Raw genomic sequence first — 26,871 nt, 5'->3', positions numbered from 1 at the left:
CTGAGGGCCTCATCGGCCTCTGTCACTGGTGCGAAATTCTCACCACGTTCGCCACAGACTTTGTTGCAGGCAGAACATGGTTTGCCTAGAGCCTTCACACTTCTTAAAGTTCGTAGTCTCTTTACACTCAAACCAGCACCGTAGTACAGACCGGGATCTCCCAGGGAAACACACAGAGGCCCGGGACATGGCTCCAGCTTTCAGAAATCACCCACAGAGCACCCCCACCACCACCCAGACGCTCCAAGGCCAGCTGGAACGTGGATCTGGTGACGGGCGGCAGGCCCTCCATGGCTGTATCGCGCTCCACAGCGCTGTCTCCAAGTGCCAGCGTCCTGTGGGTCTCTACCGATGGCTCAGACCCCCGGGGAATGTTCTGCCTCTAAGATAAACAAGTGCCCGACAACCAGGGCAGAGTAGTCGGGCCGGGGGAAGGGGAGGCCAGCCAGGGGCCAGAAAGCAGTTCTCCCTAACTTGGCCCTGAAACAGAAAGGGATGTCACTTACACAGGCACGGGCGCAAGTGCAAAGGGCTGATGGCAGCTTGGAGCCCCCACTACTCCAGGCCCACCTGGCCCTACAGCAGACCTAGGGGGCTCAAAGCAGGGCCAGGCCATGTCCCTTTTCTCACACCAGAGCAAGTTAGGACAGAGGGGTGGGGCCCCTCTCCCTGTCCCTGGGTGAGGCTCATTTTCCTGATTTAAGGTTTCCTTCTGCCGGAGGAGGCCTGGTGCTGCCCACGAGATCCTGGGGATCCCACCCTTCTGAGTCTTCTTCTCTCCTCTGTATGTGGCCAGTGTGGGCAGGCAGGGGCCCCGGGCGGACGGATGTCCCCAAAGGTATTAACTAAGAGACCTGGATTCCGACCCTAACAACTCAGGAGAAATCAATCACAACTGGCAGGTCTAATGATTTCCCGGACTTTCTGTGGAGCCAGTAGCCCCTGTTCGACCCGGAGTTCCTGGAAGGGGTGACTCTGCTCCAGAGGTGACAGAGTGACCGGGTTCCTTCCCTCATGTGGCCCTCCATCTTGAGCCCGTGCCTCCCAAGATGGCCTCGGGGAGGGTCCCCAGTCCATGAGTCATCTTCAGAAGTGGGCCTCTGGGGAGGCGGTCCTTCTTTGGGCTCAGTTTACCACTTTTACTTCATTAAACCACATCTCACTCTCTGGTGTCTCTCGGGCAGACCCTGCTCAGGGCCTCCTTGTCCACCCCCGGGGACTCTGTCGTGAGCAGCTTGTCCCCAGTCCCTTTACTGAGAGGGACACAGGACAGCTGTTAGCCAAAGGCTGTCTGGGGGTCCTGAAGGGCTCCATGGGTGCAGAGAACAGAGGCTCTGACCAGGCCTGGTGGTGCAGGGAGGAGGCAGCAAAATGCCCACGGTGAGAGTGGCTTCGTTTCTTCTTCTTCTGTTTTTTTTTTTTTTATAAATGTTTATTGATTTTTGAGAGAGAGGGTGGGGGGAGGGGCAGAGAGCGAGAGGGAGACACAGAATCTGAAGCAGCTCCAAGCTCTGTGCTGGCAGCAGAGGTCACGACCTGAGCCAAAGTCGGACAGTCAACGCACTGAGCCACCCAGGTGCCCCCACCAATGCAGCTTCTTTTTGACTGGACTATTTTTAAGAGCAGTTTTGGGTTTGAAGGAAAACTGAGTACAAACAGAGCCCAGCCAGCAGCACGCCTGTCTGTGACCCTATCAAACCCCAGCATTTCACCACATACCTCCCCTCCTGTTTCCTTTCTGAGGTTCCTTCTGGTCAATTCCGCTGGTCCTGTTTGATTGAGAAAACAATTTATCAGTTTTGATTTTTTCAAATAGTGGTCTATATTTAAGAGTCATCAAAACAAGACACTTTATTCCAAATGTATTCCCAACTACTAAGAATCCGCATGGAGCCTAAATTATATGTCACAGAGAAAAGCACAGTTTGGGAAGGATCGCGTAACTAAAAGGTATGTCATTTGCTTTTCTCTTTTTTACCTAATTGTGTTTTCTTCTTCAAACTCTTTTTTTCCTTCCTCGGATTCATTTTTCTCCTATCCAGACTCTTTGCCTTTAAAGAAAACTCCAGTGGTGGGCAGCCATTGAAAGCAATAACACATACTATGAGTTATCAAGGGGGATTTGAAAGAAAAGTCATTTCTGACTGGGAATATCAGCCAAGAAAAAGGGAAAGAAGCTGTGTGTGTGTGTGTGTGTGTGTGTGTGTGTGTGTGTGTGGTGTGTATTTGTGTGGTGTGTGTGTGGGGGGTGTGAGGTGGAACACACGTCTGCCTGTGTTTATGCCTCACCTTGGAATCTGAGCTTCAGGAATATTCTCAGACATCATCTGCTTCTTAAATTTTCAAACAGACACGACCCCAACAAGGACTAAATAAATGAAGATGACTTCGATTATAAAGGCAGGACAATTGCATAGATTATTTTAAAAACGTCTGAAGAAAAATAAGCTGGTACGGTAAGGAGGATGAGCTTAACCACTTTAGAAACTGTAAAGCATTAGACAAACGCAATGTGGTGGTGCTACTGATAAATAATTACCTGTGTTTTAATTTGGCTTTGCACATGCAGTATTCTGTGACTTCAGTAGGATTGCTGGGAAGTCAGTTCTAGGGAGAAACTAAAAGGGAAAAAAAGTTACTTGTCTTTCTGCATTTGTCCCAAGTAGCTCAAATTCAGAGCGTTTATTTTAAATCACTCCTTCCTTCTGATGATCTTCTGTATTAATATAGTTGGACACTGAGATATAGAGTTATATTCTGCTTAGAAAAATTCTTCTATTGGCCACACTATACAATGAATGTAACTGATTAATGAATTAACCAGCTGGCAACCATACCTGGGTGTATTTTAGCACATTTTCAACTAAGACGGATGAAAGAGGTATTACAGACCACTTGGGAATCGTTAATAATAATAGCCTACATTTAGAGAAAGGAAGTTTGATGTTAACTTTCAGAGAAAACAGCCAAAATCTTGCAATATTTTCTGGGAGAAGGGGCAGTAGGTAGAACCCAGAACTTGGGTTATTTTGGGCAGCCATCCATGCTTTTAAGACTGATCCTTACAGAAATCACTTGGTTTGCAAAATTGTCAAGGGACTAAATGACTTAATCAACCTTTCTCATTTTTATCTGCAGTCAATCTGAGCTTATTATCAAACCACTCAAGTGATGGCCCCTGATTGAACAGAACATTCCACTGGGAGCAGCGTGAGTAGCCTTCCCTCCTGGGAGGGGGTACTCACAGGCATTGCATTATTCCTTTTTCACCTTCAACCTCTATAGGTAGAAACTTAAAAGCCATTTTGAACATCATCTCATTATCCCTTCAGTCTTGAGCTAGGAGTTGATTACCCTTAATTTACGAGGGGACACTATATTGAGAAGCAATCCCGTTTCTCAAATGTCACATACAAAGTATTCTGTGTGGGGCCGAGAAGAGAATTCAAACCTACGGGTCATAATTCACCTTCTGCTTTGGCATTTACATAGCATAATATTATGACGGAGACTCGCCCCACCTTTGAAAAATAATGAGATATTATTGACAAACAAAAATCCTTTCGTGCACATGTAAAATCCTCTTTCCTAAGTCAAAGGTGGCTGGTTTTTTTTTTTTTTTGAGAGAAAAATAAATTCAGATGTTCAAATATAGAAGTGGTTTCATTTTATGTGTTTACTTTTTTAGTTCGAAAGCTCTTCTGTTTACCAGGAGCCCAAATGAATGCGTACAGTCCTCAAAGAGACAAACTAAGGTAACCCTGATTGTTTTGTTGACTTTGCTAAAGGCAATGGCCCAAAGCATTAGTAATTAAAACCCATTTAAAATTAATTTAATTTCAGGAGCTCCACAAACCCATAAAATCAGACACACACAAAACTAACAGCCAAAGATGCCTTTTTGAAACCAATGGTTTTCAAAGTGAAAAGGCAGACACCAGAAGGGAGCAGAGCTCAGGAGAAAGAAAGGGAGTAGGGAGGGAGCCGGAAAGGAGAAAGTGCTCGCATTAGCCTGGGAAGCCACCTTTCGAGCCCCAGCCCCCTGTTTCAAAGACAGGATTCCTTCGCTTTTTTGAGTTTCAAGTCGCTGAGCCATCATTCTGTTTCTTCCCAGAATGGAGCTAAACTGGCCTGAGACATTTGGAAATGCTTCTCTGGGCAAACGTTCTATTTGTATACGTTTCTCAGAACAAATCAGGGCTGCCACGGACTAATCTTAAGTCCACAGAAATTGGGCAAGCACTTTCCGCAGTCGAGTGTGACCCCAGCTTTGCATTCAGGGAAGCGCTAACCCGTCGCTCACAACGCGAAGACACAGGCTTTTAGATCATCAAGCGTGGGTGTTTGGGGAAGTGGCGAATATACCTAAATACGGGTCCAAGTCTTATTTCAAAGGAAAAATGTGGAAACAGACTGGTCCAGATGTGGAAAAGAGCATCACTGACAGTGAGTTGCAAGTGTGGGCAGCCGGAGCGTGAGAGCTAGCGGTGGGGTCTGAGTGTGGGGGAGCAAAGAACCTGAAGATAACGGAATCTTTCTCCACCTACCTCTTCCTCTTGCCAAGTGCACCCTTCCAATCGCCAAATGACCTGGCACCTAAAAAGGCAGACCACTTACAGACCCCTATTCTTGACAAAGACTCTGGAAATGACCCGATTTGACATCTGCTTACATATGGTGAGTTCAGCCAACCGTCCCTGACTGCGACGCTCATTACTTCCAGCCAGCTCTCCTGTAGCTGAGATAGTCTTGTTGGCACAGACGGATTCTTAGAAAGTTCTTCCAAATCCTAATTCTGCTCTCTTGAGCAAGAGAGGATACGACATTTTGCTCTGACATCTGCAAGCAATAGGGTAGCAGTGAGCCCTGGAGCTCTCCGCGGAGTCAGACGGGCATAGGTTCATACCCGCACCCAGGGACAGGTGTGTGGATACAGGTAGGTTACTCAGAGAGTCTAAGCTTCAATTTCCTTACCTGTGAAACGGAGTAACAAATATTCCCCACTTCCTAGGTGTTTAGTGAGGATTGTTAAGATAAATCACCTAGAACAATGCCTAGCATATAATAAATGTTTAGATAAATTAATGATTATCGTGGTGTGAAAGGCATAGACTTTGGAGTCAGATGGTCCTGAGTTCAGATCCCAGCACCACTGTTAAGTAGCTCTCCATAGGCTCATGCATTTCCCTGAGCTTCAGTTTTTCCAACTTTGGCATGTCTGCCTCAAAGGGATTTCGTAATGATTTAGTGAAAAAAAACTTTAAGTGTTTAGTATAATGTCTGTCCGGGTTTTTTCATCATCATCGTTACCCAGGGTCTTTTTAATGTCCTCCTTAAAACACAGTGCTAGGAACTAATTCAATATTCCCAAAGTGGTCAGAAACAGGGCAAAGAATAGTGTGCAGAAAGTCTCCTCTGACCTAAACATGATACGTTTATTACTGTAGCAGTCTAATGCTGTATTTGCCTCTTCTCTTTCGGCCCCTCAGAAATAAGAGTATAAGAGGGAAAATACAGGCTCAGGGATCCACTGGATCTATCCCAGTCTTTCAAAGTAAGTCAGTAAAGGGGCACCTGGGTGGCTCAGTCAATTGAGTGTCTGACTTTGGCTCAGGTCATGATCTCACGATTTGTGGGTTTGAGCCCTGTGTTGGGCTCTGTACTGACAGCTCAGAGCCTGGAGCCTGCTTCGGATGAATTCTGTGTCTCCTCTCTCTGCCCCTCCCCCACTCACACTCTGTCTCCCTCCCTCTAAAAAAATAAATAAACATGAAAAAAAAAACACCAGAATCCTTTTGGGGCACCTGGGTGGTTCAGTCGGTTGAGCGTACAACTTTGGCTCAGGTCATGATCTTGTGGTTCACAGGTTCAGGCCCCGTGTCGGGCTCTGTGCAGGAGAAAGAAAGGGAGCAGGGAGGGAGCCGGAAAGGAGAAAGTGCTCTCATTAGCCTGGGAAGCATTGCAGAGCCTAGAGCCTGCTTCAGATTCTGTGTCTCCCTCTCTGTCCGCCCCTCTCCCATTCACTCTCTCTCTCCCTCTCAAAAATAAGTAAACATTAAAAAAATTTTTTTCATAAAAAAAATTTTTGAAAAGAATCCTTCCTAGCTGTCTAGGTCTAAAATTGTAAAATTGCATTGTTCTATCATTAACAATTTCCTGTGGCACAAACTATCCAAGGCTCTATATGTCCCCGGGACAGTCTCTCTTGGATCAGTCATAGGAGGGGCTCTCAGAGTGAGTTCTTTTTCAACTCTCAAACATTCAAGAGGAACTTCTTCATGTCCCCAGACAAAAGTGACCAGCCTCCAGAAAGCTCTTGCAGCACGCACACCGTTGCTTTTCCCACCAGCTCTCTCCCCTACCCACCTTTGTTTCTTCCCAGTGACAGAAACACACTGTGTTTATGCTTACACCATGTGCTTCCAAGGAGGCCAGGCTCCTACCTTGTCCCAGAGGGTAAATGTGCATTGGCCTTAGCCAACCGTCCTTATTCCAGTCCCTCTGCCAGCACCCGATTGAGGAATGGGCAACACGCTGCAGTTCTAGACAATCAGATATGAGACGTGTAACACGAGGAGAAATCTATTGAGTGGCTTCTGGCAAATGTTTCCCTGCTGTCTAAAAGGCGTATAGGAGGGGGGAGCTTCCCTTTCCTACCCCCTCCCTCCGCTGTGCTGGGAGGTAAGGCCTGCAGCTTCCACAGCCATCTTGTGACCACAGAAAGATAAATCTGAGTGGAAAAGGAAGCACACACAGCACAGCAGAGCAGAAAAATGGAAAGCACCCAGGTCCTCCTTGACATCGTTGACTTGCTGAGTTAAGGCCCCCCGCGCTGCTGACCCCTAGCCGGCTTGCTATCTGAAATGCATTTAAAAAAAAAAAAAAAAAAAAAGGTCCTTGTTTAATGCTGTGCCTTCCCAGACTACAATGTGTGCAGACAAGTAACCCACGTCTCTTGTCAAAATGCAGATTCGGATCCAGAAGGGGTGGTCTGGAGCTGAGGATCCCACAAGTCCGAGCTCCCGGGTGGGGGTGATGTTGCTAGTTCTAAGCCCAAACTTTGAGCAGAAGGGCTTGTGTCATCTCAGAGAGATTTCTCTGCTATTTGTAGCTGAGATCATCCCAAATGATACAATCCTCAGTCCAGCATCCTTGCTCATCACCTCCTACCTGTGTTCACGAAACCCAATTGAGGTCCGGAAAATTTTAACAGTGATTCCAGTCGACGTGAACCTGCAATTCGTGTTTCGACTCCGTTGCACACATTTCAATACCCCGCCATCACCAGCACCCTCTCACTCTTTTCTGCCTTTAAGTAAGGCACTCACGGCCCGGGCACCCAGGGTGTGACAAAGGCGCCTGTGAATGCCGGCTGCACGAGCCCCGCACCACCTCGGAGCGCGTGCCAGTGCACCTGGCCCAAAGGTGAGGCAGCTGCACGCACGTCGTCGGTTCCTTCCTTGCCATCTCCGGCTCTAAGGAGAAATGCTTGAGCGCTTTTGCAAATCAAAACCTTTTCATCCTGAATTTGGTGATTCACCCTGAATGGCGTCTTCTTGGAAAGTCTGTAATGCGCTATTGTGTAAGATGGGTAAAATTGGCCTGTCTCTTTGACAACGCTCCTCTTCTCATGGCTCAGGGCTGGGCTGGGGGAGGTGAAAGAGTCACAATAAAAGGCGTCCTTTACACACAGCCGCCCTCCCCTCCCCGGCTGGAGCGGTGTACCTGCGTGGGCCGGGCTGTCTGCACCCCGTGCGGTCGGTATTACTAGCCCCCTTTGTTCATCGCATAGCCTCTGGACGAGAACTAGGTTTCAGCAGGTACGAAGATGGGGCTTGTTTTTAACAAGGCAAATTTACAAAGCTTCCACACTAGAGAAAAAAAAAAGTGTGGGGGAGTCAGACATTCAAAGGCCATGCCAAATTTGCTTTTCCCCAAAGCAGGGAGAGACAAAGGAAATCTCAAGCATACCTCCCAGACACAAAGGACATGTGTTTACCCTCCAAATTCAAGCTGAGTGAACTCACCTCATTATCCCAGGAGCTGGTCACTAATTCTACCCAGTTAAAAAAAAAAAAAAAACCACCCAAAACAAAACAAAAACACCCAAAACAAAAACCTACAGTCTCAGTCAAACAGTGTCATATTATCTTTGCATCTGGGTCCGCTAACAATTCTTTCAGTGTGACACAACTCTACACTACAGACTTTCATGTATATTCTCTTCCTTAATCCTTGCAACAACTCTGTCAAGTAGATACTTGGATTAGTGAGAGAAAGGTCCAGAATCTGAAATGTCCAGAATCTGAATCCAGAACCCAAGAGATTTTTACAAGAGGAACAGGTAAAATTGCTTTGGGAAACTATGTCAAATGGTGCTAGAACAGTTTTAAATTTTTTTTTTCAACGTTTTTATTTATTTTTGGGACAGAGAGAGACAGAGCATGAACGGGGGAGGGGCAGAGAGAGAGGGAGACACAGAATCGGAAACAGGCTCCAGGCTCTGAGCCATCAGCCTAGAGCCCGACGCGGGGCTCGAACTCACGGACCGCGAGATCGTGACCTGGCTGAAGTCGGACGCTTAACCGACTGTGCCACCCAGGCGCCCCATCAGTTTTAGAACATTCATACTTTTTTTTCCCCCCGCACAGCTGAAGCAGACCTCTCCTTGGCTCCTGCCTCAGTAGTACGGTCGTGGTCTTTGGGGACAGGACAGATGACCACAAATTTCCAGATACCTTGAAGCCCTGGATTTAGAGCCCACAACTACGTGGCTGGGGCAAGACTGTCTGGGTCAGGGCTTGTAAGTAGCCACTTGGAAGCCGAGTCTAGTGTGGCTCCCTTAACCATTGTTCATTTGGACTAATGCTTGCTATTTTTAAATGTAGAAATTTCATGTAAAAAGATGTTTTTGTTTTGTTTTGTTTTGTTTTAATTCTCCGAAGAAGTCAGAAGATCTGTCTACACTGGGTCATGGGACAATAAGTTGACTGCTAAAGAGTGAGAGCCCTTTTATTCAAGGAAGGTGCTCTCCAGTCAGCACACTGAAGCTCTCCCTGGTCTATCTTCGATACGGGGTCCAATGTCACTACCAAATACATGTCTCTCTAAGCCAAGCTTTCTCAACCTCGGAACTCTTGGCATTTGGGTTCAGATAATTCTTGGTGAGGCGGGGGGATGCTGTCCTACACAATGTAAGCTGTTTAACAGCATCCCTGGCCTCTACTCACTAGATGCCAGTAGCAAGTACCCTCCACAGCAGTTAGCACAACCAAAAATGTCTCCAGATACAGCTGAAGGTCCCCCGGGGGGGGGGGGGGGGGATGGCCTCTGAGGGAGAACCACCTAAACTTCTTCATCCACTTAAGATCCTAGCCAAGCCCCCACCCACACGAGAGTCTGGATCTCCTGCTGCCTACAAATAGTCCCCCGTACAACCAACGATGGAAGGTCTACAAATCACGCTGATTTCCTTCAACTTCAGGTTTTGTGTTCCCTTTAAAACGAGTGTCCGGGGGCGCCTGGGTGGCGCAGTCGGTTAAGTGTCCGACTTCAGCCAGGTCACGATCTCGCGGTCCGTGAGTTCGAGCCCCGCGTCGGGCTCTGGGCTGATGGCTCGGAGCCTGGAGCCTGTTTCCGATTCTGTGTCTCCCTCTCTCTCTGCCCCTCCCCCGTTCATGCTCTGTCTCTCTCTGTCCCAAAAATAAATAAACGTTGAAAAAAAAAAATTAAAACGAGTGTCCGTCTGGATGAGGCAGTACATCAAGTATCCATCATTTGTATCTCGGACTTTCCGGATCCTTTCTTAAGGGCGGCTTTTCAAAGGAAAAGGGGTAAGAGGAACATGAGACCACTGCGTTCAGAAGGCAAAGTGATTTTAAGAAGGGAGGGAACAGAGCAAGGACCCAATGGGCGACATCATCGCCTTGAGCGCCAGCCCAGCAGGCACCCACCTGAAACAGAGCTTTACGAGGATCACCTGTGCTCACGCTGAACCCTGCCGCTTTGAGTGAGGAGAATAGATGTTCACGAGTCCACTGCCTCCCACCTTGCTTAATGATGCACCTCATCACATTCTGATGAAATCCGGACGCAATCAACATTCTTGTTTTAACTAGTTGTTCTGGCAAGGGGTCTTTCTCCAAGCTCAATTTCTCACGTTGGCAACACGGCTAAGAAAAACATACCCATTTGCCAGCTCCCCTCACCGTCCACCCTAATTAGAGCCAATGTTGCTGCTCCCTTCAAAATGGCTGTGGAGGGCAAAGGGACGCTGTAAGGAGGGTGGCCCTCTGCAGGGGTGAGTGCTCCCAGCGTCCTCTTGGCAGGGACGTCAAGATCTGAGCAGAGTCACTGCGAGAACTTTGGGGTGGGACAAAGCCAACTTTACAAGTTGTTTATAACTGAGCAACCACGAGAACCTCATACACCAAAACCTTTGGAGTTGGGGCACCTGGGTGGCTCCGTCGGTTAAGTGTTCGACTTCAGCTCAGGTTGTGATCTCACGGTTCATGGGTTCGAGCCCCACGTCGGGCTCTTGCTGACAGCTCGGAGCCTGGAGCCTGCTTCCGATTCTGTGTCTCCCTCTCTCTCTGTTCATGTCCCCCCACTCATGTTCTGTCTCTCTCTCTCTCTCTCTCCCTCTCTCTCTATCAAAAAATAAATAAACATTAAAAAAACAATCTTTGGAATGTGGCTAAAGCAGTACCCAGAGGAAATGTATAGAATTAAAAGAATATACTAGAGATCAAGAAGGCTGAAAATAAACTCAGAAAGCTATAAGCGACACAAAAATCATTTTTTAAAGTAGAAGGAGTTGGTACAATAAAAGAAGATATTAATAATAAAATATTATTAAATAATAAAATTATTAAAATAATAAAAATGAAATAAAATTTATTTTATTAAAAATAAAAATAAGAATTGGGGTGCCTGGGTGGCTCAGTCAGTTAAGCCACCAACTCTTGATTTCAGGTCAGGTCATGATCTCACAGTTTGAGTTCAAGCCCTGCATCAGGCTCTGCACTGACTTGCAGAGCCTGCTTAGGACTGTCTCTCTTCCTCTCTCTCTCTGCCCCTCCCCTGCTCATGTTCTCTCTAACTCAAATAAACATTAAAAAAAAAAATAAAAATAATAATAATAAAATAAACAATTTTTGACAAGTATGACAAAGAAACAGAGATCAAAGTCATACATAAATGGCATTAGGTATGAAAAGGGGCACATAAGTATAGTTGCAGATGAGAGATTTTAAATCCTAAGACACAAGAGACCCTCTCTGCTCTGTATCAAACCCTACCCGACACATTTTGCTTATTTCTGCACAAAACAGACAAACGCTTCTTCCGTAAGACTCTATGCATATCCCTAGTATAGCACCTATTCTGGCATAGATTTTGCATTTGTCTAGCCTCAGCCCTCCTTTATGGAAGGGAATAGATCCTTTTTGATTCAGAACCCTAGCTTTGGGCACGCCTGGCATACAGTTAGTACACAATAAATGTCTGATGAATGAATTCTGGGAAAAGAAACAGGCGGAGGAAATGGCTGAATATATGAAGAGGAAGGTTTGAAGGAAACAGGGGTATCCGATCCTCAAAAGAGACAATTACAGAACATACCACAGCTGCCTTCAACAGTGTCACTGGTCATGGGAAGGAAGGATTGAGTTTTTTCTGCAGAGGAGACCCAGGGAATAGAACTTACATCAGTGGACACGACAGAGACCAAAAAGACCCGAAATGGCAGAAGAGCCAATTGGATTATTTGACTTTATTAAGATGCCTTTCTTTCCCAGAAAGCTTCTATTTAAATTATTTAAAGGTAAGAGATATGTCTTACTTCTTTCAAATTAATCATAAACCTGGGGCACCTGGGTGGCTCAGTCAGTTGAGCGTCCGACTTCGGCTCGGGTCATGATCTCATAGTTCATGGGTTCGAGCCCCGTGTCGGGCTCTGGGCTGACAGCTCTGAGCCTGGAGCCTGCTTCGGATTCTGTGTCTCCCTCTCTCTCTGCCCCTCCCCCACTCATGCTCTGTCTCTCTCTGTCTCAAAAATAAATAAACGTTAAAAAAATTAAAAAAAATCAATCATAAACCTCTCTGCCTTTCTTCCCCCATATCACCCCCACCACACCCCCAAATCACCTGCACACAGCACTCTTTTGGGCCAGCTTAGGGTTATTGCCCTCATATCTCTGTCATATCTCCATCAGATTTCCAGTTTCCGAAATAAACCTCGTCTGGTTGGTATGAAGCCCGATCTAGCAAGGCTAAATATTCCACCAAGCTGCCTGCCAGACGCTGATAGTATCAACATTCTGTCTTCGTTCCGAGTTGCAGTTTAAAACCAATCGGGCTTTTTCCCGAATCTCAGGCCACCTGTTTAAGTCCTCCTTTCCTCCATGCCCAGCGTGAACATATTTCTCCAAAAATTGGAATTAATGAGTTTTTTTTCATCAACCTCGTTAAACGTAGAGATTAGACTGACTTTTCAACCTGATCGCAGCTCACCAGCTATCTGCGAGGGCTTTGTTCTTCAGGCAAACAAACTCTTGATATGCTCCCCTCAAGTTATATTTTCTATGAATACCACTTTCAGACAAGACATGCAATTACTAAACTTGCATCTGATATTTGTAATTACTTGGGTCTATACCTGCGGCGAATTGGTTTCACACTAGAGGAAATGCAAATTGCTTTACATCCAGGTGGAGGAGTATTCTACAGCACAATAAACCTCGCAGCTTAGAGAATTAGCCAAAGGTAGGGAGCCGAAATGTCTTACTTGCTCAAATTAAAGATATTGCTGTGTGTGCGTGTGCCTTTATACATTTATAATGTAAATATATATGAGGACGTAGCACAAGCTCATTATCTAGACCAATCAGAGCTAACCCCCTGCAGCATGGCCCTCAGACTGTTTGCCTGGAATACCGATTTTGCTGGCATATCCGTCTCCTCCCTCCCCCCCCCCCCGCCCCGTCACCCCTCACAGCACCAAACCTTTGGGGAGTACCTGAAATATGCAACAAATATGTCTGTCAACCTCTTGGTTTCCTATGGACGGCTCCAGATCACTAGGATCAAAGTTAGTTAATAGGAACCTATTCTCGTAGGCCAACTGAACAAATGGCATACCCAACTCCCGGGTGTGTATGGGCTGAAGAAATGATGGGCTTTCCGGTGCTGCCTTCACCATCAGTCTGTTCCTTGACGCAGAGCCCTCTTCCCCACCCCAGGGGCTTGTGGTGAACATCACGCACAGTCCTTACAGAAATGACAGGCAAGTCCACGGTTTGTCCCAAACTTTGCGCTTGACTCCTGGAGAGTTATTTGAAAAGGCACTGCTTACTCCTCAGTTTTAATGAAGGAGAAGGTAAGACAGGAATTTTTTTTTCTAATTTTTGGGGATGCTCTATTTTTTTCTGTAGGTAGAGTGGTCATCTTTATCTCATTCCTATTTTAAGTTTTTGATTTGTAGAGTCCCCTGGTTTCCCTTGGAATGTATGTTTCTTTTTAAAATTTTTTTAACGTTTATTTATTTATTGAGAGAGAGAGAAAGAGAACCAAGGAGGGGCAGAGAGAAAGGGAGAGAGAGAGAATCCATCAAGACGTGGGGCTTGATCTCACAAACTGTGAGATCATGACCTGAGCTGAAATCAAGAGTCAGCTGCTTAATTGACTGAGCCACCCAGGTGCATCCTTCTGCTGTTCACACACACACACACACACACACACACACACACACACACACTTTTCCAGAGTATCTGCTGTGTTATACCATTGTCTTACTAATGACAACACTTGGGCATAGTGTAAGGTAGGTAGATTTACTAATAGGAAAACGATAAATTGATAAAAAGAAGAGAAAGATGATAGATAGATAGATAGATAGATAGATGATAGATAGATACTATGAATCCTCCCCTAGAGTTAAGCCCTCAAAAGCTTATGATTCCCTAAAAATCCGCCTGACAGAGGGAAGAAGACAAAAATGCTTAAAGTGGTCTGTACTTTCATCAGAAAGTGACCATAACATGCCTCTGATATTCTTCTTTTCAGCTGCCCAACATCCGAATCTCCTTCCTGGAAATTAGACACCTTCTGCCATACGAACCTTTCCCGGAAGCAGACAGAGTTCATCCGCTCTACAGAAAGGCCTCTTGTCTGCTACCCCCACCAAACTGGCTGCCGTTCGTGGACTCGTGACCTCGTCAGCCAATCAGACCCCACCACCCAAGACACGGGACCCGGGGGCCACCACAAAAAGACGCAGGGAGGGCGGAGAGCACGTGCTCCCCGGTAGGTCCCCGGACGCCACGGCGGGGAAGGCGGTGCCGGCCAGGGCCCGCGCTGCCCGGCAGAGGTAGCCGCCGCGTCCTCCCCACGACGCTTCTCTGGTCCCTGCCCCGCTCCCAACCATACCTCTCCAGCCTCCCTGGAAACTCTGGAAGGCGACCGACATCCTTTTCTTTTCACTTTATGGGATTTCTTTTCCTTCACTGCGAAGATCCGTCCACGCAATGCAGGTGCAGAGTTTAAAAATTAAAGGGAAGTAGAGGATGTTTGAAGAAAACCAACCAGCCCTGCTTGTTCTCTCTGCCTCTCACTGCTCGGCCGTGCTCCCGGGAGGTATCCCTTCCAACCTCCTTGTCTGTTTCCTCTGGAGGGTATCCCCATAATCCTCGTAATTACCCTGACTTCTTCTGCTGCTAGATGAGCAGGGGCTTCCTGCACTCTTTTCTACTTGTCCTCACTAGACCCTCCAAGTAAAGTCATAGAAGAATTTTATTTAACCCACCACAGAGTGGTCACATGATAAGAGAAAGGCCATGTAGCGCTTTCTGATGTCCTTCTTTCTCTCGTGCCATCAATTTTTGTCACACTTTTTGAGACTTCATGGTTTTCTATGTATCAGTCAGCGATACCGTTTCAAACGCTTGATTTACAGGAATCTCAGGAGGGTTTTTTTTCTTTTTTTCCCCCAATGCATTATCATATCAGATAGTCTCCTCATGCCCTCTTCCCCCACCACCCCGCCCCGGGGGATCTGATGTTTATCTGGCTGCTCTTCGGCCAGCCGGAAGCTTTCCTCTGATATTTGCAGGTCTTTGGCTGTCTGCTCATAGAGCAAAGCCCTAAAACGGATGGGAAATCCAGTGTGCATGGAAGGGCCCGGACCCTTGTAGGTGTCTCTCTAGTGTGAGTGGGGCAGGCAGTGGGGGGGGAAGTCCAGTGTTTATTGGTGAACTCCTAAGTTAATGGAAGTTGGGTTTTTTGTTTTTGTTTTCGTTTGTTTTTGTTTTTCTGCAGCTGTTCAGTGTCTCCAGAGTAGAACCTCACCGATCTCCCTCACTGGGGCATCAATCCAGCTGCTGGCCTTCAGGAAAAGAAGCGAGGCACCCTACCACGGCCAGCTTCGTGAATTGTGGGGCCCAGTGCAAGATGAAAATGTGAGCCCCCTTGTTCCAAAAGCAGGAAAAATGCCATTAAAGTTCCTAAAATATAAAGCTTCCTTCTGCAATCTCTCAATTTGTCATGGCAGTTTTCGGTTGCTATTTAAAGTTGCTCCAAATTTTAAAAAAATTAAAATTTTAAATTATTAGTATTTTTACTGCTCATCTTTATATCATGCAATGCCAGTTTTAAATGCAAATATAAGTGCATTTAGCTCTGAAGCAGAATCACTGAAATTACACAATTTTTGTTTCCTAGGCTTGTATTTGCATCTGTGTATATATAGATTTCATTCTCAACCAAAACAATGGAAATGCTTCACAAAAAAATAAAAATAAAAATTGTTTTCATTTCACATGTTGATATGCTCATATTCTACCAAATTCTCCACCCTGAGGATGACTAAGTTAGGACAGAAAAGACATGCACTCTGGGTCGTCTTATCTGTCTCTTTGCTTCAATGATCTGTTTTCATTGTAGGTGGTTTGACAAATAAAAGGACGTGGTAAGGTTCCTTGGTAGTCATGTTTCTTACAGTGCAACTGCCCTTTGTCTGCATTGAAAGTTCTGATTTGAGCAGAAAGCACGGTCCCTTGGGGCCAGCAGTGCTCACCCTGTGCTCATTCTCAGTCTTGCTAAACTTCCACGTGTCTGGGTCCACTGAACCTCTGTGCCCATGGACATCACAAACACTGTGCTCAAATGGGACTGCAGGAGACAATGGACGTGCACCTTATGTACATCTCCTCTGCTCACATTCATGCTTCCTCATCCCATCGGGCCTCACTTGCAAAACACAGGCTCGAAGATAAAATGATGAAGACTTCCAGAATGGAAGCACTGTCAAGCCAAGCACAGGACCCTTCTGAGCACTGGGCCCTGTGATACCAGCCCCGTGCCCCATGCATCATCATTCACACTCTGACTCAAAACCGTTTTTCCCCAACTCCTGGCCTCCCCCTTGCCTATGATGGTGCCTGGTGTCTCCGAGCCTGCAACCTCTCCTGTTTCGTTTGTTCAGAGAACAAAGCTCTTCTGTGGTCAAGAACTATACCTGGGACATCAAACGGATCCACGAGGCATGTGGGAAGCCGGTCCCCGTTGACGAAGGTCTCAGTGCCACAAACACCAATAGAAAGTTGGGCAGGTTCCTGTAGCCTGAGTGGGGCAAAGTGGGGTAGGCAGGAGACTGGGCAGAAGGGGATATGAAATACCAGACCAGTTAACGTCCATCTGGGGTTGGAAAAGTAACTGTAAGTGACACATCAGTTTATTTAACTGGAGATTATTGCTTCCCATAAATGACATTTTGCACTTTAAAAATGTCTTTGTTAAGTCTGGCGCTGTGAACATTTGTGATTTCCCCAAAGTGTTTTTGTTTGGAAAATAACGCATTCTGGAGTTTACAGACCTGGCATTGTATCCTGGTCCTGGCACTCCCCAAATGTAGCTATAGATATATTATTTAACCTCTCAGAGCTTTGCTTTTCTCTTCTGTAAATAATGGAGGTAACAATATCTAGTCTCAGATCACAGATGCAAAGATAAAATAAAGGTTGAAATTATAACACAGCGCCTCACATATTCTTGATGCACAATGAATATTAGTTTTCTGCCTCACTTTTGATAGTATATACAAATCTCTTTCGAAGATATGTCAGTGAATCAAATATTAACTTGGGAATGATAGAGAACCAAGACGGATTTCTTATCCCCCGTGGACAACAAATAATGGTTGATATATAAATACAGTTTTCCTTATCAGACTAATGACTTTGCATTTATGCGTGGGCTTAAATGATAATGGATAACTGGCTTTCATTTGAACATCGCACACATGTAAATTTGATCAGATTTGAGCAAGTAGAAGAGATTTATTTTTGGAGTTTTTTTATGAGCTTATTTTTGTAAATGCTTATTTATTTTTGAGAGAGACAGAGACAGAATGCGAGTGGGTTAGGGGCAGAGAGAGAGGGACACACAGAATCCCAAGCAGGCTCCAGGCTCTGAGCCGTCAGCACAGAGCCCGACGCAGGGCTCGAACTCGCGAGCTGTGAGATCATGACTTGAGCCGAAGTCAGACGCTCAACCGACTGACCCACCCAGGTGCCCCTATGAGCTTATTTTTAAAGATATTGCTTCTGTTTCTAATTGGGTGTTTCTAATTGTTTTTTTTTTTTTCCTAGCAACCAATAGTTACATATTTTCATACCGTAAGGTGTGCTTCAGGTGGCTTTGATGCTGCTGTTCACAGTTATCCCATGACATCACCAAACAACGGCCATCATGGGGTTATGTTGTGGTCCATTCACGACCCATGTCCACACTCGGTAACTGCAAGCATGTCTTCTGTGCTGGCGTCCTGGGTGCATCACAGATCCCCCCTTCAGCAGTTGTGTTTTTTGCTTTTTTCACATTAATGATTGCCAGGATGTTAAAGTAACTACTCGAGAACCCATGCGTGTCTTTGTGTCCAGCCCAAGATTTAGAATTAAATAGGGTTCTGAAGCCCCGTACTTGTCATACTTCCCGTTTGATCAGAAGAATAAAGCCCTATAGGGATGTCATGAAGGTATAACACATACTGAACACAACGTAAAGTGTTAAGGACGGTAACAACGCAAACTTAAGCCAGTACACGATTAAATGCCAGCTATTTGATGGAGTAACTGATGTGAGAATGATCACTCTGGGTGGTAGCGTTCGGAGGGGAAGGCCGGGATTCGGCCAGGTAAAGAAGAAGCCATTGCCCAGTCAAGAGACAATTATCTCACAGGAAAAGTCTTAATGATTCACAAAGTTGAAAGTAATCCCGTAATATATATATTCTTTATGACAATGAATTTTGGTTCTATGCTTTGCTTTCGATATTACAACAGTTTCTTAGAGATGATGGCTTCAAGTGCAAAGAGGAAGTCGGATGAAAACACTTGACTCTCGGTGGAAAACATGAGAAAGTTCACTCCGCTCTTGTCTTCCTCCATCTGCTCTGCAGGAAAACAAATGCCCTTGGAACTGCTACGAAGCTTCTTCAAAAGAATTTGGGAAAACTTTCCAGAGGCCCCCAGAGCCTCAGAAGGCAGTAAGGAAATGTATATCATGCCTTGCCTGGGAAACAGGATGTAAGAAAATCTAAAAGATCTCCAGGAAAGAGTCCAACCAGAAAGACCCAGAAAACCATGATGCAAATTAGAATCTCTATGTTTCACTTTTGACGACAAGGACATTTTAGAGTTTGCCCATGATCGCCTGTAAAACATGACCATCTTTCCAGAGATCCTGGCCTTAAAGATAGATGAAGTGACCAGCTATGAGTCTGAGAGTACTGGAAACGTCTCCCCTACCACCTGCACCTGTAGTTCTATCATTAGAAACTCTGATCTTTGGATTTAGATTTGTTTTAATCTGTAAGAGCCCACAATAAAACTTTAATGCTCTTTAGAGGGCCATCTAATGTTGGTGTCAGCTAACATTCAAAGAGCTTGCACTCCACTCGTTCTTCAAATGAGAGCATAAATTAAAACGAGTCTCAAAGTTGACTGAGAACCAGATGAACAAAAGGCCCCAAAGGAAACAAGGGAGAACGATCAAGATAACCATGCATTTCCTTCTTGGCTATGCTCCCTAGAGATGGCTGTCCATGGACCGCCTCTTAAAAAAACAAACGAAGGAACAAACAAACACAAAAACAGACTTGCTTCACTTCTAGCAGATAGACTTACCTGCCAGTCTTTCCTGAAGATATCTTGTTCAACAATGACTCCGTTTGGGTAACAAACTATGCACAAATCCTGTCGTTACCACTCTCTCCACAGCAGGAAAAAACTGGCCACGGAGATCCTGGCCAGGATCTCCACACCTGCCCAAAAGTGTGGAGATCCTCAGATCCCAGAACAGCCGCACAATTCCAACCCGATGAGCCAGCACGTCCCCAGAGTATGGGAAGGGGGACGGGATACGGGATAACTTTCCAGCTCTGTTACTAGCCTTCTTGGCACACTGGTTTTACAGAGAAACATGGCTCTCGTCGTGTGTAAAGAAAAGTACAGGAAGTAGTCTTTTTATTTTTTTCTTCGTGGTAAACAAAAACAGCCATGCCTACATCAACGCAAAGCAACTGCACACATTTTTTCCAGTCTGTGGATTTGTGCTTAGAAACCGTCTTCTACCAATGGCAGTTGGGTGATTTTTTTTTTTTTTAATGGACTGGCACAGATGACCTTGTATTTGACTCGCTGGAACTGACAGTATTTTCCTTGGTTGGGGACCAAATGGAGACCTATGCTTGCTCTCTGAGACACAGGAGCTCTGTTTTGAGAAGGAATCAGACACCTACGGGCATGACAGTGTTCTCGGGCAAACCTCAGTCAGATAAGCCCTTTCTTAAATCCTCAATTTTAGCCCAAAATAAACCCTAAGTTTTTAAGTCAGCATGACATGTGTGAGGTACCTCTTCCTTCCAGCATCTCTGTACTTGATGGAGCAAAAGAAAGGAGACTAAGTGTGTAGCCGCCTCGCAGAGGGTATTCCTGAAAATCAGGAGAAGAACAGAAGATGGATGCAGGACGAAGGTTGAGGGAACTGGGATTCTTACATCAGAAAAAGGCAGCCAATGGGGTGAATCAACGTTTGAGTATGTCGGGGATAAATGCCTGCAAGAGGCCATCCGATTTCCTCTGATAAGCAATGAGGACCAGAGCAAATGAGGACCTCTGAATTGCTGTCCCTGTAATACATTATGCGCTGAGCAAAGTGGAGCCAGAAGTTAAATCTCTGTCAACCGATGCGCTACTATATCAGGTACCAGATACCCTAAAGAAGATGAAACAGATCCCCACACGCAGACTTCATAAAAGAAATTTCTTTTTTTTATTTAAGTTTTTAAATGTTTATTATCTTAGAAGGAGAGACAGAGCGTGAGTGGGGGAGGGAGACACAGAATCGGAAGCAGCTCCAGGCTCTGAGCTGTCAGCACAGAGCCCAACACGGGGCTAGAACCCACGAACTGCAAGATCGTGACCTGAGCTGAAGTCGGACGCTTAACAGACTGAGCCACCCAGGGGCCCCTAACAAAAGAAATTTCTGAGAATTGGTCCTGTAACTCCTGAACCTTCTCGCTTACTTTGAAAATATAAAATGATGGACATAGGAGAGAGAAACAGATTGTGTGGAGAACAGTAATAATTGTGCTTTGAGCACCCGGAAAGGAGTGGAGGGGAAGAGGGAGCTTCCTCTGTCATCTCAGTGCACTTCTTTGGGACCATTTGAAGAGCTGGAAAAGAATTTTCCCCTGTCGGGAGATACGGAGGATTTGCTTCTGCCTCATCCGCGAGAAAGCAGAAACATTCCAAGGAGAATGGATGGAGGGGATATTGGGACTGGTCTTCATTCTCTAGTAAGGGGTATGCAGATTATCCCTGTGGACCTCATGTAAGCTCAAGGGGTTTGCAGACAGAGTCCCAGGAGCAAGATGCCAGAAATGTAACCCGTCGGAACCACACCCTGACTTCTATTTTGTTACAAAGATTAGAAAAAGAAGGCCTCTTGGCTCTAAAAATGAAAACAAAATCGAAAGAGCTAAGTAAAACCAAAAAAAAGAAGGAAATAACTTGATTGTTCTTATATTTGTTCAGAGCAAGTCAAGAGAGAAAAAAATCAGGTATAAACTTTAATGCAAGGTGCCATGCTACTGATAGAGAAATTAAGAGTTTTGATGCAACCCCAGCTGTCAGACGGGTAGAAGATATGATCTAGCTCTTGAGAAAAGAGAATGCTCCTGGAACAGATGGGCGCGCCTCTGAGCTTTATAAAGCATTAACTAGCTGTTTAAATAAGTCCTTAGCAGATGTTTTCAATGGAATTTTGGAGGTGAGATGGGAAAAAAAACAAAGTCCGAGGCACAAGGGGACTTGATATCACAAATAAGAGACATTCTTGAATTCAGAGAACAATTTATGGTCAAAAGCTTTTCTTTTTTCTTTTCTTTTTTTTTTTTAAGACTAGCCACAGTATTTGTAAAATGGGAGCACATCACCCAAATCTGCCATTAAATTAATGCATATCGCAGTATTAGCCTTTCAAGGAAGAGACGGATTGAAAGCCAAGGACGGTTTACTGTGGAAGCTTCGTGATATGGATAGCTACGCATCTGAGACCAAGAAGGCGAGCAGACATGTGTATCTGCATGGTGATAAGTAAGAGGTCTGTTCTTGTAATGGTACCCCGTATATAATGAATACGTTTATTAGCGATGAGATAAATCGCAGAGGGAGAAAGGAAAAGATGCTCCTAGGTCTGTGTTGAAGGTACTGTGTGAACGCGTCCAAAACATATAAAAAAGAAGAGTATGTTGCACAGCAAATAAAAGGAGCGGTGAGTTTTCTTCCTCCCGAATGGCTCCCACACGTCCATACTTTGGAAGATCAGCAAACAATTCTCGGTGCCAGCCAGTGGATGAGGTGATGCACAGGGAGATAAAGAACACCCCGTCCCTACCCTCCAGTGGCTGATCTTCCTTGGAGGCTGCAAGGACGCTGTTCTCACTAGCAGTACCTGCTGTGTTAATAGTACCTTCACCTCCAAGTGCTACTCCTCCCATAGCTTTACCTACCAACTTGTAGGGATGGGGGAGGGGAGATTAAAGGGAGAGAGCCAGGGAGACTCAAGCCCCCACAAGAGAGAGGCTGGAGTGGAAAACACGGCGTGGAGACCTATGGATCTAACTGCTCAACGCCTTCACCCCAACAAACGACTGCGTATCATCATTTAGGGGGGACGGAGAGGATGAATGGAAAGGGAGGAGGAAGACAGCACCCACGTCTGTCAAATCCAGGCATGTGTATTGAGAAATGACGTGAAACAATCCACAGATGAAAAGACACGGAAATGTAAGGCGGAAAGAAAGGACTGACCCATTTAAATAGTCGTTTTTGACCAAATTCACATCATTCAAGGTGCCGTGAAATCCAGCACGGTGGTTTAGGCAGGTTTTTGCCCCTGACTCACCCAGGATGAAAGCCGAGGCTTTGGCAGTCACGAGACTGTAACTTCTTAGGTTTGGTTTCCTCGTTTGCAAAGTGGGGATAAACACAGCACCCACGAAGGGTTGCTGTAAGAATTCAGATAATGCACACAAAACACGTTTATGTTGGTGCATGAGACGTACGAGACCTCAACACACGGTTTCTATCATTACCAAGTCCATCACGGAGCCTGCTTACAACTTTGCCACTTCATCGCGTAGCTCCGTCTGCCCCTCTGACCTCTCAGGATATCTTGCTGGCAAGGCCCTGCACCGTTTATCACGGGCGCATCCAACAAGTCCTTACGGAGCATCCAGTCTCTGGCAGACACTGTGCCGGGGGACCCAGCAGGGGAGTCAGACAGGTCTGCTTCCTGTCCTCACAGAGTTGGGGAGGAGAATTACCCTAGAAATGTGATGTCATTGGCAACATTCTTGGCATCTGAAAATCGCAGAAGAATCCTTCCGAGACTCACGGCGGGCCCCGTAACTCTTACAAAATGGAAAAGAAAACCTCCCCTCCAGGAAAGCCAGAAGGGGAGAAATGAGCCCGGGGATGGTGAGCCTGAGACAGGATGGGCGGCTGACCGTGCACGGGGTCTTCTGGATTAAGGTGATTCTAGGACCAGACAGCTTGCCGTTTCGCCCTCGGTGTCTCTGGCGGCTCCACTCTTCTTTACCTTCAAAGCTCACTGCTGCTGTGCGAGCTCCTGCCTCGTCGTCGGTGAGCTCCTGACGTCTGCACTCGGCTCCTACACTCCTTCCTCCAGCCACCCCTGACGGCCTTGCAAGGCTTTTCCACTCATCGCTTCCCCTGTTGCAAACTCACCAGCGCTTTCCCGTTGCCCACAGGGTAAGAGCCAATGGCTTTCCGTGGCAAACAAAACTGTTTATGAACCAGACTCCTATACATCAGGCCTTGCCATTTTCTCTGCCAAAATGTTTACCCCGTTTTAATTACTTAAAGGTTTCAGTGACATTATAATCTCTCCCCTCTGTTTTTCCACACGCGGGCCCCTCCGCCCAGAGTGCCCTGTCCTCCTCCGTTGGGCTCCCTAGTATTATCATGGCTCCTCAGACCTTGGTTTTAGGGATCTTAATGGTTCGTCACAGTTTCTGTTTCCTGTGTCTGTCTCTCCACTGGCTGGCAAGTTTAATGTCTCGTATTTTGGCGTCCCCACATCTGTAACTTGGCATAACTCGAGATAGGTGCTCAGTGGAAAAGTATTTCTTTTTTTCGTGCATTTTATCTTATTTGATATTCACAGAAACTGCCTTTTGGAAACTGCCTGAGACTGGTGGAGCCAGTTCGGGATTTTTAGCTTTGCTGTCAAATGACAAAACCGGTATTAAAAAATATTCAGAAGCGGTGGTCCAGGTAAGTAGAAATAACACAAGTTGTTTCTTAAATTCTTGCATTGCCTTCACATTCTCTCTTCCACCTGACCTCTGAATATAGGGATGTGAAGCAACAGAAATGGATTGGATGATAAAAATAAAGAATACGGCACGAAAGCCAAAGATCTGTGCGGATGTAAACCAGTAAACGAATTAGATCATCACCCTGTATTTGTTAGTCACCTTTCAAAGAGTCTGCTCCTGAAGGATTTTCTACATTGTTTTCCAGTCTCGACCCAACCAACCAAACAAACAAAAGTCTTTCACGCTTTTGTTCTTTTGCTGTTCGTAATCCTCGATGTTAAGTTTCCAAAATGGCATCCAGCATTCAATTTAGTTCCATCACAGACCTTCAACCCGGGTAGAATGCTGCCTTCAGAACCGACGCCTGGTGATACCTGGAGGACCCAAACAGGGAAACAATATTGCTTTAAGCCACTTCAGCTCTTGAGACAGTGTCACTGGTCACGGGGAGAGAGGCAAATTCACAAGGAGCCTTGTGGGAGTTAATGAACGGCTGGCCACATGGTCCCTGTCGGAAGGTGTTGACTCTTCAGACAACTGGGACTGTTTCCTGGGAGTAAATGAGAAGGGCCTGCATCTCAATCACACGGAAGCATTCAGACCCACAGCTAATGAAAATAGCCAAGAGCCAGGCATATTTTTCCTCTTTTGATGGTGTTTTTTTTTTTAATTTTTAAAAAATTTTTTTTTCAACGTTTTTTATTTATTTTTGGGACAGAGAGAGACAGAGCATGAACAGGGGAGGGGCAGAGAGAGAGGGAGACACAGAATCGGAAGCAGGCTCCAGGCTCTGAGCCATCAGCCCAGAGCCCGACATGGGGCTCGAACTCACGGACCGCGAGATCGTGACCTGGCTGAAGTCGGACGCTTAACCGACTGCGCCACCCAGGCGCCCCACTTTTGATGGTGTTTGTAGACACGGAGGAGTATCTAACTGAAGATACGGTTTTCACGTTAAGCTACGCTAGGGAGAAAACATGAAAAGCTATATAGAAACGGCATATTCTTTTTTTTTTAATTTTTTAAACGTTTTTTATTTATTTTTGAGACAGGGAGAGACAGAGCATGAACAGGGGAGGGTCAGAGAGAGGGAGACACAGAATCTGAAATAGGCTCCAGGCTCTGAGCCATCAGCCCAGAGCCCGACGCGGGGCTCGAACTCACGGACCGCGAGATCATGACCTGAGCTGAAGTCGGCCGCTTAACTGACTGAGCCACCCAGGTGCCCCGGAAACGGCATATTCCTAATTAGGAAATATCAAAACACGACAAGGGAAAATTCTGAAACACGGGTACACCAGCCTGGAATGAATGTGGGCGTCCCAAGGACTGCATCATTAATGGCTCGGAAAGAAATGAAGTTGAGATACAAAAATCCGCAGATATCACTGAAAGATGGTCACACTGATAGAACCTGCTAAAGGCGTGTTGACATCCCACATCTCCGACATTAACTGCTTTTCCCAACTTGACCATTTTCATTTTTTAAAAATTGTTTTACATGTTTATTTATTTTTGAGAGAGAGAGACACACACACACACACACACACACACACACACACACACACACATACACACAGAGTGCGAGCGGGGGAGGGGGAGAGAGAGGGAGACACAGAATCCAAAATAGGCTCCAGGCTCTGAGCTGTCAGCACAGAGCCCAACGCGGGGCTCAACCTCACAAACTGCAAGATCATGACCCGAGCCAAAGTCGGACGCTTAACCTACTGAGCCACCCAGGCACTGCTTAATCATTTTCATTTGTTGCTTTACTCAACTGGTGATATTTTCTCATTACATGCTCACTGACATCTTTGACGGGTAAACCCTGTCACTGAATGCTAACCTTTTAGCAGATACAAGCAGCAGAAAAGTTCATTGCCTTTTTGTTGCCATCAGATAAAATTACCTGAACATATAGATCTGCCTGTTGTGTTACTGTTAGGTGTTGCATAAAATAAGGTAAATAAATGCTGTCAATGAACTCTGGGAGGCAGTTTGATCTAAGTGAAGAAGTCAGACGACTGGAGGATTCGCTTCTTGGCAGTTACGTGACCTTGGGCAATTGTTTAACCCCTCCTTGCCTCAGTTTCCTGTTGTAGTGCGGATTATATGACATGATTGTAAGGAACCTGGCATGAAGTTAACTCTTGTATTGATTTCTCCTTCCTTGACTACAAAGAGCACTCAGTTGAGTTTATTCATTCATCTCATTTTTATTTTTCCATTCTCCTTCTTGCAAACCCTGGGTTTGCCTTTGACCTTGCATACATCCTCAACAGCCCTCTAGAACTTCATAGATATATCCAGAAATTTGTCTTGCCTGTTACCCAATAGGAAGCAAGGACTATATGAGTACAAGGTGGGTGGATATTAAACATCTTACTATCGTTTTTTTGTTTTATTTTTGTTGTTGTTTTGTTTTGTTTTGTTTTGTTTTGTTTTGTTTTGCTACTAGAGTCAAACCCCCCTTGGCAGGGGTCAGTGTAATGGGTTTTTCCATTACAATTTCCTCCATGTTGGGGATCGAGAATTTCCTGGGGGCAGACATCTCCTGCAGAGAGTTTAAACAATGCAGTCAGGAGTAATAGTTGATGTTCCATATTCCAAGTAATAACCAAAATGTGGGTCATTTCTTCCTCTTTCAAACATGATTTTTTTTTATTTGTTGGTTGCGAGACATGCATCAGATTGCATGCATATACGCATTTCTCATTACGTGGGGTTAGGCTTTCATTCAGCCTCCACTTCTTCCTGCACGAGAGATGGAAGTAACTATCAAGATGTGGAACAAGGAATTTTTGTTTCTTTTTTTGGTCAGGATAACAATGGCATGTTTTTATCTCCAATAGACTCAACAATGAAATATAATAAATAACAGAATGAGGAAGATTTTTGACAATTTATACATGTGTATTCTAAAATGAAAAGGAAGCAGAGAGAATACTGCACTCAGGAGAGAACATTAA

The 26,871-nt window shown here is 45.6% G+C and overlaps 1 long non-coding RNA gene across 1 annotated transcript; it reads right to left on the bottom strand.

The window, feature by feature from the left end:
* Nucleotides 1-1,497: 1,497 nt before the first annotated feature.
* On the bottom strand, nt 1,498-19,473 carry LOC125166768 (uncharacterized). The gene is made up of 6 exons (XR_007152532.1): nt 19,182-19,473; nt 6,367-7,871; nt 2,540-2,618; nt 2,290-2,368; nt 1,720-1,769; nt 1,498-1,536 (listed from the first exon to the last, which is right to left on the bottom strand). It is a non-coding gene; the product is annotated as an uncharacterized LOC125166768 (long non-coding RNA).
* Between the last annotated feature and the right edge of the window lie 7,398 nt (nt 19,474-26,871).

The sequence above is a fragment of the Prionailurus viverrinus genome, chromosome B2 (genome assembly GCF_022837055.1).
Source record: "Prionailurus viverrinus isolate Anna chromosome B2, UM_Priviv_1.0, whole genome shotgun sequence".
NCBI classification, from domain to species: domain Eukaryota; kingdom Metazoa; phylum Chordata; class Mammalia; order Carnivora; family Felidae; genus Prionailurus; species Prionailurus viverrinus.
Note: the sequence above shows the minus strand (reverse complement) of the source record. Positions and strands in the feature narration are given on the sequence as shown.